The sequence below is a fragment of the Sus scrofa genome, chromosome 15 (genome assembly GCF_054392235.1).
Source record: "Sus scrofa isolate SSC_HxYL_T2T_F1_AM1 chromosome 15, Sscrofa_HxYL_maternal_Yorkshire_Landrace_v2.0, whole genome shotgun sequence".
NCBI lineage: Eukaryota > Metazoa > Chordata > Mammalia > Artiodactyla > Suidae > Sus > Sus scrofa.
The window spans coordinates 117,056,131-117,068,961 of record NC_139397.1 but is presented as its reverse complement, the minus strand read 5'-3'; the positions used below and the strand labels follow the sequence as shown (position 1 = coordinate 117,068,961).

Here is a 12,831-nt window from a genome sequence, read left to right as displayed (position 1 = left end):
GACCCCTGTCTTACACCATAAAGAAAAACAACTCAAAATGGATTAAATACTTTAACTTAACACTTTAAATCATAAAATTCCCAGAAGAAAACATAAGGGTAAGCTCCTTCACATTGATCTTGGCAGTAATTTTTGGATTTGACACTAAAAAGCAAAGGAAACAAAAGCAAAAACAAGCTTCTGCACAACAAAGGGAACAATCAACAAAATGAAAAAGCAACCTAACAAAAGAAAATATCTGCTAGCCATGTATATAAAACGTAAGCCATGTAGAGGCTAATATCTAAAATATACAAGGAATTCATACAACTCAGTAGTAAAAAACAAAAATATTCTGATTAAACAATGGGCAACGGACTCGAGTAGATATTTCTAAAAAGTACATTAAATGATCCTCGACATTACTAATCATGAAGGAAATTCAGATAAAAACCACCTTGAGATATCAGCTCACACATAGTAGGATGTCTGTTACCAAAAAGACAAGAGTTAACAGATGTTGAAGGTTTAGAGGAAATGAAATCCTTGTACACTATTGGTATAAGTACTATGGAAAACAGTATTCAGGTTCCTCAAAAACTGAAAATAAGTCTATGACATATTTCAAAATAATTTTTCATATGGCAGAAGGTAAGTATGGTTTCTTATTTTTTTGATATAAATACCAAATTGTTCCAGAAAAAAAATTTTAAAGATATTCTCTCTCTCATTGAATTACTCAAGAAACTTTCTTAAAAAGAAAATCAATTGCCAATATATCTGTGGGTGTATTTCTGGACTTGATTCTGTTCTACTAATCTATATGTCGATCTTTATTCAAATACTGCCTGGTCTTTTTTTTTTTTTTTTTTTTTTTTTGGGTCTTTTTGTCTTTTCTAGGGCGGCACCCACGGCATAAGGAGGTTTCCAGGCTAGGGGGTCTAATTGGAGCTGTAGCTGCTGGTCTACGCCAGAGCCACAGCAATGAGGGACTTGGGCCTCATCTGTGACCTACACTACAGCTCATAGCAACGCCAGATCCTTAAGCCACTGAGTAAGGCCAGTGATCGAACCCGCAACCTCATGGTTCCTAGTCGGATTTGTTAACCACTGAGCCACAATGGGAACTCCTGCCTGGTCTTGATGATACATATTTTTTTTTTTATTTTCTTTTCCCACAGTACAGCAAGGGGGTCAGGTTATCCTTACATGTATACATTACAATTACATTTTTTCCCCCACCCTTTCTTCTGTTGCAACATGAGTATCTAGACATAGTTCTCAATGCTATTCAGCAGGATCTCCTTGTAAATCTATTCTAAGTTGTGTCTGATAAGCCCAAGCTCCCGATCCCTCCCACTCCCTCCCCCTCCCATCAGGCAGCCACAAGTCTCTTCTCCAAGTCCATGATTTCTTTTCTGAGGAGATGTTGATTGTGCTGGATATTAGATTCCAGTTATAAGTGATATCATATGGTATTTGCCTTTGTCTTTCTGGCTCATTTCACTCAGGATGAGATTCTCTAGTTCCATCCATGTTGCTGCAAATGGCATTATGTCATTCTTTTTTATGGCTGAGTAGTATTCCATTGTGTATATATACCACTTCTTCCTAATCCGATCATCTGTTGATGGACATTTAGGTTGTTTCCATGTCCTGGCTATTGTGAATAGTGCTCCAATGAACATGTGGGTGCATGTGTCCCTTTTAAGTAGAGTTTTCTCCGGATAGATGCCCAAGAGTGGGATTGCAGGGTCATATGGAAGTTCTATGTATAGATTTCTAAGGTATCTCCAAACTGTTCTCCATAGTGGCTGTACCAGTTTACATTCCCACCAACAGTGCAGGAGGGTTCCCTTTTCTCCACAGCCCCTCCAGCATTTGTTATTTGTGGATTTATTAATGATGGCCATTCTGACTGGTGTGAGGTGGTAGCTCATGGTAGTTTTGATTTGCATTTCTCTTATAATCAGCGATGTTGAGCATTTTTTCATGTGTTTGCTGGCCATCTGTATATCTTCTTTGGAGAAATGTCTATTCAGGTCTTTTGCCCATTTTTCCATTGATGATTGGTTTTTTTGCTGTTGACTTGTATAAGTTGCTTATATATTCTAGAGATTAAGCCCTTGTCAGTTGCATCATTTGAAACTATTTTCTCCCATTCTGTAAGTTGTCTTTTTGTTTTCTTTTTGGTTTCCTTTGCTGTGCAAAAGCTTTTCAGTTTGATGAGGTCCCATGGGTTTATTTTTGCTCTAATTTCTATTGCTTTGGGAGACTGACCTGAGAAAATATTCATGATGTTGATGTCAGAGAGTGTTTTGCCTATGTTTTCTTCTAGGAGTTTGATGGTGTCCTGTCATATATTTAAGTCTTTCAGCCAATTTGAGTTTATTTTTGTGCATGGTGTGAGGGTGTGTTCTAGTTTCATTGCTTTGCATGCAGCTTTCCAGGTTTCCCAGCAATGCTTGCTGAATAGACTTTCTTTTTCCCATTTGATGTTCTTGCCTCCCTTGTCAAAGATTAATTGACCATAGGTGTCCGGGTTTATTTCCGGATTCTCTATTCTGTTCCATTGGTCTGTCTGTCTGTTTTGGTACCAATACCACACTGTTTTGATGACTGTGGCTTTGTAATATTTCTTGAAGTCTGGGAGAGTTATGCCTCCTGCTTGGTTTTTGTTTCTCAGGATTGCTTTGGCGATTCTGGGTCTTTTGTGGTTCCATATAAATGTTTGGATTGTTTGTTCTAGTTCTGTGAAAAATGTCATGGGTAATTTGATAGGGATTGCATTGAATCTGTAGATTGCTTTGTTTGGGTAGTATGGCCATTTTTACAATATTGATTTTCCCAATCTAGGAGCATGGGATATCTTTCCATTTCTTTACATCTTCTTTGATTTCTTTGATTAAAGTTTTATAGTTCTTGGCATATAGGTCCTTTACCTCCTTGGTCAGGTGTATTCCGAGGTATTTGATTTTGTGAGGTACAATTTTAAAAGGTATCATATTTTTGTATTCCTTTTCTAATGTTTCATTGCTGGTATACAGAAATGCAACTGATTTCTGAATGTTAATCTTATATCCTGCCACTTTGCTGAATTTATTAATCAGTTCAAGGAGTTTTGGGGTTGAGTCCTTAGGGTTTTCTAGGTATAGTATCATGTCATCTGCATACAGTGACAGTTTGATCTCTTCCCTTCCTATATGGGTGCCTTTTATTTCTTTTGTTTGTCTAATTGCTGTGGCTAAGACTTCCAAAACTATGTTGAAGAGCAGTGGTGAGAGTGGGCATCCCTGTCTTGTTCCAGATTTGAGTGAGAAGGCTTTCAGTTTTTCCCCATTGAGGATTATATTTGCTGTGGGTTTATCATAAACGGCTTTGATTATATTCAGGAATGTTCCCTCTATACCCACTTTGGCGAGGGTCTTGATCATGAATGGATGTTGAACTTTGTCAAATGTTTTTTCTGCGTCTATTGAGATGATCATATGATTTTTGACTTTTTTTTTTGTTAATGTGGTGTATGATGCTGATTGATTTGCGTATGTTGAACCATCCTTGTGAACCTGGGATGAACTCAACCTTGTCATGGTGTATAATTTTTTTGGTATGTTGTTGGATTCGGTTGGCTAAGATTTTGTTGAGAATTTTTGCATCTATATTCATCAATGATATTGGGCGATAGTTTTCTTTTTTGGTGGTATCTCTGTCTGGTTTTGGAATGAGGGTGATGGTGGCCTCATAGAATGTCTTTGGGAGTATTCCTTCTTCTTCAACCTTTTGAAAGAGTTTAAGGAGGATGGGCACCAATTCCTCTGTATATGTTTGATAAAATTCCCCTGTGAAGCCATCTGGTCCTGGACTTTTATTTGTAGGGAGTGATTTTATGACCTCTTCAATTTCATTTCTAGTGATCGGTCTGTTCAGTTGGTCTGTTTCTACTTGATTCAGTTTCGGAAGGCTGTAAGATTCTAGAAAATTGTCCATTTCTTCCAGATTGTCAAACTTGTTGCCATACAGTTGTTCATAGTATTTTCTTATGGTTTTTTGTATTTCTGCTGTATCCGTTGTGATTTCTCCTTTTTCATTTCTAATTTTGGCTATTTGGGTTCTTTCTCTCCTCTTTTTAGTGAGTCTGGCCAGGGGTTTGTCAATTTTGTTCACCTTTTCAAAGAACCAGCTCTTGGTTTTATTAATTTTCTCTATTGTTTTTTGAGTCTCTATTTTATTTATTTCTTCTTTGATCTTTATAATTTCCTTCCTTCTGCTGACTTTAGGACTTTTTTGTTCTTCTTTTTCTAATTCATTTAGATGGAGGGTTAAGTTGTCAATTTGGGCTCTTTCTTCTTTTTTGAGAAAGGCCTGTATTGCTATAAATTTCCCTCTTAGCACTGCTTTCGCAGCATCCCATAGATTTTGAGAGGTTGTGTCTTCATTATCATTTGTTTCAAGGTAGTTTTTAATTTCCTTCTTGATTTCCTCATTGACCCATTGGTTTTTTAGTAGCATGTTGTTTAGTCTCCATGTAGTAGGCTTTTTCTCTTTCCTTTTCCCATGGTTGATTTCTAATTTCATGGCATTGTGGTCAGAGAAGATACTTGAGATGATTTCTACGCTCCTAAATTTATTGAGATTCGCTTTGTGTCCCAATATGTAGTCGATTCTTGAAAATGTTCCATGAGCATTTGAGAAGAATGTGTATTCTGATTTTTTTGGATGTAGTGTCCTGAAGATATCAATTAAGTCTAACTTTTCTATTGTTTCCTTTAGGATCTCTGTTGCTTTATTGGTTTTCTGTCTAGAGGATCTGTCCATTGATGTGAGGGGGGTATTAAGGTCTCCTACTATGATTGTATTCTTATCAATATCTCCCTTTATGTCTGTTAATATTTGTTGTATGTATCTGGGTGCTCCTATATTTGGGGCATATATGTTGACGATAGTAACATCCTCTCCTTGGATGGATCCCTTCATCATTAAATAGTGTCCTTCTTTGTCTTTCTTTATGTCTTTTGTTTTAAAGCCTATTTTGTCTGATATGAGCGTTGCAACTCCTGCTTTTCTGTCATGTCTATTGGCATGAAATATTTTTCCCCACCCCTTCACTTTCAATCTATATGTATCTTTTGTCCTAAGGTGAGTTTCTTGTAGGCAGCATATTGAAGGTTTTTGCCTTTTTATCCACTCAGCCACTCTGTGTCTTTTGATTGGGCTGTTCTGTCCATTGACATTTAAGGTGATAGTTGATAGATGATTATTTATTGCCCTTGAACCTCATGTTCCAGTTGATTCTATGGTTCTCCATTCTTCCTTTCTTTCTTTCTTTTTTTTTTTTTTTTTTGGTTGGATGGTCTCCTGTTATTATCTACTTGAGTGTATTTTTTTTTTCATTTTTTGCAAATGCAATATTTGGTTTTGGATTGTGGTTGCCCTGTTTTTTAAGTATGCTAACCCCTTCCCATAATTGTGTGTTTTAGCCTGATGGTCCTGTAAGTTCAAACACTTCATTACTATATTAAAATTAAGAAGAGAAACATACAAACAAACAAAAAGGGTTATTTACTTCCTAACATCCCTTGCCCACATTTTATGATTTTTATGACTCTTTTTTATTTTTTTCTTTTTAATTTTATTTTGTTTGAAGCATGTTCATGATTAAATCTCTATGCTGGCTTATTTGAGTGACTGCTCTTTGATTGCGGTTTCCTCAGTCCTAGTTCTTCCTCTTCTTCTTCTTTTTTTTTTTTTTCTTTTCTTTTTTCTTCCCTTTCCTTCCTTTCTTTTTGGTTTAGAGAAGCCCTTTCAATATTTCCTTTAACCTGGGTTTTGTGTTGCTGTATTCTTTAAGTTTTTGTTTGTTGGGAAAAATTTTTATTTCCCCTTCTATTTTAAATGATATTCTTGCTGGATAGAGTATTCTAGGTTGCATATTTTTTCCTTTTAGCACTTTAAATATCTCTTGCCATTCCCTCCTGGCCTGTAGTGTTTCTGTAGAGACATCAGCTGATATTCTTATGGGGGTTCCCTTGTAGGTAACATTCTGTTTTTCTCTTGCTGCCTTTAGGATCCTCTGTTTATCACTAACTTTTGCCATTTTTATTATGATGTGTCTTGGTGTGGGTCTGTTTGGGTTCAGTTTGTTTGGGGCCCTCTGTGCTTCTTGTATCTTGAACCCAGTATCCTTTAGATTTGGGAAGTTTCCATCAATAATTTCTTCAAATATATTTTCCATTCCCTTATCTTTTTCTACTCCTTCTGGAATTCCTATTATGCGTAGATTGGCCCGCTTTATATTATCCCATAGGTCTCTTATATTGCTTTCCAGTTTTTTGATTCGGTTTTCTGTCTGTTGACCGGATTGAGTGATTTCCATTATTCTATCTTCCATATCACTGATTCGTTCTTCTGCATTATTCATTCTTGTTTTTACTGCCCCTAGTTCAGTTTGCATCTCTGCAAATGAATGTTCTAGTTTTTCTTGGCTCCTCCTTATATTTTCTAGTTCCTTTCTGAGGGTATCTGCATTACTGTTCATATCTTCTCTTAATTCCTTCAGTATTTTCACTATTTCTCTTTTGAACTCCAGGTCTGTCTGACTGCAGAGATCTGTTTCATTGCTGACTGTTTTAGGTGAGTTCTCCTGTTGGTTTGACTGGGAGTGGTTTCTCAGCTTCTTCATCTTGCTTGTTGTTTTCTTTCTCCTGAGGGAGTTGTACTCTCCGTGATCGGGCAGTGTTTGCCTTGTCACTGCCGTGGAATATTTCCTGAGGGCTGGCGTTGTTGGTCAATCTTTTTTGAGGCAGTGTGGCTTTTCTGGAGTGTTGATGGGGCTAACAGTGTTTCTTTGAAGCAAAGGAGGGCTTCCTGAGGGCAGACAGGACTGGGAGGTCCACACCACAATAGTAGCAGATTTCACTTGGTCATGCAGATCTTGCTCTGGTGTTTTTAGGCTGTGGGGTTCTTGCAGGGGGTTGGCGGTGTTGGGCAGCTGCTCCTCAGGAGTGCAGCACCCCCTGGGTGCTGGAGCAGCTATCTGGGTCACTGAGAACCTAAGAGGCTCTTCCCTGGGGCAGCCCAACTCAGAAGGACAGCCTGAGAATGTAGGCGGATCTTTTCACAGTCTGGCCGAGCTTGTTGCAGCTTTTCTGTGCTGCAGGGGCTCTTCCAGGGGGCTGGTGGTGCTGAGCAGTTATTTCATGGGGGTGGGGCACCCCCTGGGGGCTTGGGCAGGTAGCAGGGCTGTTGGAAACCCAAGAGGCTCCTCCCCAGGGCAGCCTGACTCAGAAAAACCGTCTGAGATCTTTTCCCGACTTGGCCAGGCTTGTTGTGGCTTTTCTGGGCTGCAGGGGGTCCTGCCTGGAGCTGGCAGTCCTATGCAGCTGATCCACTAGAGCATCCCCTGGGGGCTTGGGCCGGTAGCAGGGCCGTTGGAAACCCAAGAGGCTCCTCCCCGGGGCCACCTGACTCAGAAAAACCAAACCGTCCGAGAATTAGGCCGATATATTCATGGCCTGGCTAAGCTTGTTCTAGCTTTTCTGGGCTGCAGACCTTTTCTCTGGGGCTGGTGGTGTTTGGTGCTGCTCTGCGGAAGTGTAGCCCCTCCAAAGGGCAAGCAGGCCTGTGCAGGGACAGCCCCTGTGGTGGTAGGCTTCCGGCAATTGTTGAGGCCAGCCGTCCTGGATGGCAGGCAGCCCCAGGTCCGGTGAGAGTGTAGAGGGTGGCGGGGGTGGGGGGAGGGGATGCACTGGGAAGCACAGCTTTCAGCTAGCTAGCGGGCCTGTGAGCTTGCTGTGGCGTGGTGGGTATTCTATGGGGACCCACCCCTTCTTCTCTCCCCTCCCCAGCACGGGCACAGACCAGGCTCTTCTCCCAGGTTCCCTCTGATGCGGCTTTCCACTTCCCCGCCCCTAGAGTATTGTTTCCTTCCTCTGCGACAGCTTTGTTTTCTAGTCTCCCAGGCAGTCTCTGCCCCATCAAATGGTTTCTAGACCTCCCAAGCAGTTTCCGCTCTGCCCTGCCCCCCCAGCCCAGGGACTAACCTTCGGAGGCGAGGTCTCGGTGCCCAGCCCCCACCCAGGCGTCCCCCAGCCCTTTCTCGGGGACTAACCTCTGGAGGCGAGGTCTCGGTGCCCAGCCCCCATCCAGGCGTCTCAATTTTTGGTGACTGTGCCCGTAGTTCAGATGGTCCATTCGGTTCTTGACCAGTTTTTCCGTACTCCAACTTACTGCTACACTCTTCTCTGCATCTGGAGATTCCTCTGGTTTGTTTGATCTTTCCCCCAGTAGGTGACTTTCCAGGGTGCGGGATCCCTTTCTCCTCCGCAGTTCCCTTTCGGGAGGGCCCGTCCCGCTCAGATTCACCTTCTCTCACTCTCCTCTTTTCTCCCGTTCTGCCCAGTAATGTCACGAACTTCTTGCCATTATTGGAGTTTAGGTTCCTCTGCCAGCGATTGGTTGCTGTTCTGTGCGAGTCATTTCTTCTGTAGATGTGCTTTTTTTGTTGTGTTTGTGGGAGAGGGCGAGTGTGTCCCCCTACTCGTCCGCCATCTTGTCCTCGATGATACATATTTATAATGTCTTCAAATGAGTTAGTGAGAGTCTTTAAACTTTGATCTTTTAGAAAATTATTTTGTGTATTTTGCGTTTTTGCATTTTCTTATGAAATGTAAATGTTTGCCAATTCATTTCTACCAAAAAAAGGCTTGCTGAAATTTCATTTTATACTTTGAGATAATTTTAGAGTTATAGAAACATTGTAAAAATAGTGCAGAAAGTTCTCTTATACCCTTCATTTAGAATTCTATTGTTATCATCTTATATAATCACAGAATAATTGTCAAAACTAAGAACCTAATCTTGATACAATACTATCAACTAAATTACAGAATAATTTTGGATTTCACCAGTGCTTCTACTAATGTGCTTTTCTCTTCAAGCTGCAAATCTGGATTCCATGTATATATACAATTCAGCAATAATGCATCTTGGTATTTAACCTAAAATAGTTGAAATTTATGTCCACACAAAAACCTGGACACAGATGTTTATAGCAATGTTATTAATAATTGTCAAAATTTATTAAATCATTTATTTAAATCATTATAGTATTCATGTAGTTTGCTCAAGTTATTCCAATGTAACTCTGAGAAACACATATTGGCTGCTATTCATTTCAACTGATTTCAGATTTTTTTTTTTGGCACCTTTTTCCTTTTGGCACCAGTAATTATTTAGGCTATTTTTTTATTTTTATTTTTTCCATTATAGTTGGTTTACAGTGTTCTTTCAGTTTCTACTGTACAGAAAAGTGACCCAGTCATACACATATATATATTCTTTTTCTCACATTATCCTCCATGATGTTCCATCACAAGTGACTAGATGACCTGACCAAGAAGGTGAAATACTTATATGCTGAGAACTATAAAACATTCATCAAGGAAATTAAAGAGGATTCAAAGAAATGGATATTCCATTTTCCTGGGGTGTAAGAATTAACATAGTAAAAATGGCCATTCTACCCAAAGCAATCTACAGATTCAATGCAATCCCTATCAAATTACCCATGATATTTTTCACAGAACTACAACCAACAATCCAAAAATTTATATGGAACCATAAAAGACCCAGAATTGCCACAGCAATCCTGAGAGGGAAAAAACAAAACAAACAAAAACAAAACAAAACAAAAAACAAGCATAAGGGATAATTCTCCCAGACTTAAGACAATATTACAAAGCTACAGTAATCAAGACACTGTGGTACTGGTACCAAAACAGACATACAGACCAATGGAACAGAATAGAGAACCTGGAAATAAACCCAGACACCTATGGTCAATTAATCTTCAACAAAGGAGGCATGATTATAAAATGGGAAAGTCTTTTCAGCAAGTGGTGCTGGGAAAATTGGACTGCACGTAATACAATGAAATTGGAACACACCCTCACACCAAGCACAAAAATAAAGTCAAAATGGCTTAAAGACCTAAAAAGACAAGACTTCATCAAACTCTTAGAAGAGAACACAGGCAAAAACCTTCTCTGACATCAACTGTACAGATGGTTTTTTTAGGTCAGTCTCCCAAGGCAGTAGAAATAAAAGCAAAAATAAACCAATGGGACCTAATCAAATTGACACACTTTTGCACAGCAAAGAAAACCCTAAAAACAAGAAACAAAAAACAAAAAAAGACAACCTACAGAATGGGAGAAAATAGTTTCAAACAATGTAACTTACAAGAGCTTAATCTCTAAAATATACAAACAACTTATACAACTCAAAAGCAAAAAAAGTCAACAACCTGATTAAAAAATGGGCAAAGGACCTGAATAGACATTTCTCCAAAGAAGATGGGTGGGGCCGGATTTTCCCAGGATGGCCACCTCCAGAGAAATGCTCGCTCATGAATATTCCTGAGAGCTTTGCCTCTAGAGTCCTTCCCTAGCAATGAGCCATAGTCACCCCCTGTTTTCCCAGGAAATCTTCTGAGAACTGCAGTCATGTCTGACCCAGATTCCTGTGGAGACTTTGCTTTGCCCTGGGACTCAGTGCATATGAAAATCTGTGTGTGCCTTTCAAGAATGGGGTCTCCATTTCCCCCAGTTCCGTGGAGCTCCTGTGCACAAGCCCCACTGGCCTTCAATGCCAGATGCTCCAGGGGCTCTTTCTCCTAGGGCCAGATCTCTAGGCTTGGGGATTTGACATAGGGCTCAGAATGCTCATTGCTTTAGGTTATTGAATCTTTAGGAATAATATCTATAAGGCTTTGGACTATGGTTTGAAGGAGAATAAAAAAAGGGAATTGAGCTCTCCCCTGGAGCAGCTCATTGATGGCAAGGCCAACATGGCAGAAGCTAATGGCAGCAATGATGAGAGATATGAGGCTGTGGAGGAAGGTCTGGAGGAGGGACAACGGTGAAAAGAGAAAAACCTCAGCTCTCTGGTTGTATAGAGATGTCATGAAGTTATGTGCCGCTCACCTCCCAACTGAATCAGAAGCACCAAATCATTATCAGGCAGTATGTCAGACCTTGTTTGCAGAGAAAATGGAGCTGCATACATTTCTGGCTAAAAAGTACAAAAGAGAATATGAAGAATATTCAAGAAATGGAGAAGATTGATGAATCTAACACAGACCTGGAGGAGCTGAAAAATGCTGACTGGGCTTCATCCTGGGTGCAGGTGATGAGGGATCTGCATAATGGAGAAGGTCCAAGAGTGGCAGTACAACCCTCTGCCCATTGAGTATCAGCTTACCCCTTACGAAATGCTAATGGATGACATCAGATCCAAAAGATACACCTTGTGAAAAGTGATGGTGAATGGTAATATTCCTTCTCAATTACAAAAAAAAGTGCTCATGAAATCATGAGATCATCAGATCAAGACCTCCTCTGAATGCAGCCTCAGCCAGAAAACTGAAACCTACCCCACCGTGGCCTTGGAGGCTCCATGAAAAGATACTGGAGGAAATCAAGGCAGAGAGAAAGCTGCAGTCGGTCTCACCAGCAGATGTACAGTTAGATATTACTACCCCTGAATCTCTGAAGAGTGCTATGGAGTCATCGATGGTGAACGGAGGGTCACAATCAAAAGAAATTGGGCCCATTGCCCCACAGCAGGTGCCTGTGCAGCAGAGAAAACTCCTCAAAACACCGACTCTGGCCAAACCTTTCTAGAGGCTGTGTTCTAGAGGAAGGACCCTCCAAAGTTCCTGCCCATATCCTCCACACCCCAGCCAGAGAGACAGCAGCCACTCCAGAGAGGACACCCATCAAGTGAGGCAGTTCCTGCCCCCATCCAGGTGGAGCTCCTGGTTGCTTGAGGAGTTCTGCTTCCCAGTGGAGTACCTGGCACTGACTGTGGAGGAGGTGATGCATATCCATCAGGTCCTGGTGAAGGCAGAGCTGGAAAAATACCAGCAGTATAAAGATTTCTACACTGCTTTGAAAAAAAAAAAAAGCTCTGCTTTTGTTGTCCAACCAGGAGATTTTCCTTCTTCACCTGGTCTTATACCTGTCAGTTCTGTAAGAGGCCGGTTTGTTCACAGTGTTGCAAGAAGATGCAGCTGCCCTCCAAGCCATACTCCACCCTTCCTATCTTTTCATTGGGACCTTATGCCTTGCACAGAGGGAAAGTTGTCTGAGGCCAGAAAAGCCCTCCACTGGCCACCATCAACAACTTTGGAGCATTGCCAGATTGTTCTCAAAATCCAAGTCTGTGGACAAATCAGATGAAGACCTAAATTCCCAAAGAGCTGATGGAGGACTGGAGTGCCATGGAGGTGTGTGTAGACTGTGAAAAATTCATTTTGGAGATTGTCAGTTCAAGCTGGCATAGCCTCGTGTTGGCCAACAATAAAGCCTGATTGAAAAGGAAAACCCAATCTTTTTCCATGGCTTTTGTAGGCCCCTTGGAGTACTGGTCCCCAGAAAGGACCATCAGCAAGGTCTGAGCACTGCCCTGTGCTCGATGGCCTTGGCGGAGGACACTAGCTGGCCTGGCTCAGCCTTAGGCTTGAGGTTGCATCAGGGCAGGTTTTTGCTGCATCACCTTACTCCACAGACTGAGTACTGTCTTCACCTCAATGGCACATAACAGGCCAGCCAGTGGCTCGTCCACTCTGAGAGAGGACAGTGGTTTGAAACTTGCTTTTGTGTGTGTGTGTGTCTGTGTGTATGTATTTGGAGGCAAAATATTTTTGCTTAGTTCAGTTCTTTACTGCTCCTCACATAGTTGTCTAAGGCTGAAAACATCTCAGTGCAAACTGGGTCTAAGGTGGGCACAGCCAGGACCATGGTCCTTGCTGATGTGCACAGCACTGCCCCTGTCCCAGCACAGAACCCACAC

General features: G+C 41.1%; 1 pseudogene; it reads left to right on the top strand.

The window, feature by feature from the left end:
• LOC100521341 (protein spire homolog 1 pseudogene) overlaps positions 1-12,436 on the top strand; it is a 166,516-nt pseudogene extending 154,080 nt beyond the window's left edge.
• The last annotated feature ends 395 nt before the right edge of the window (positions 12,437-12,831 follow it).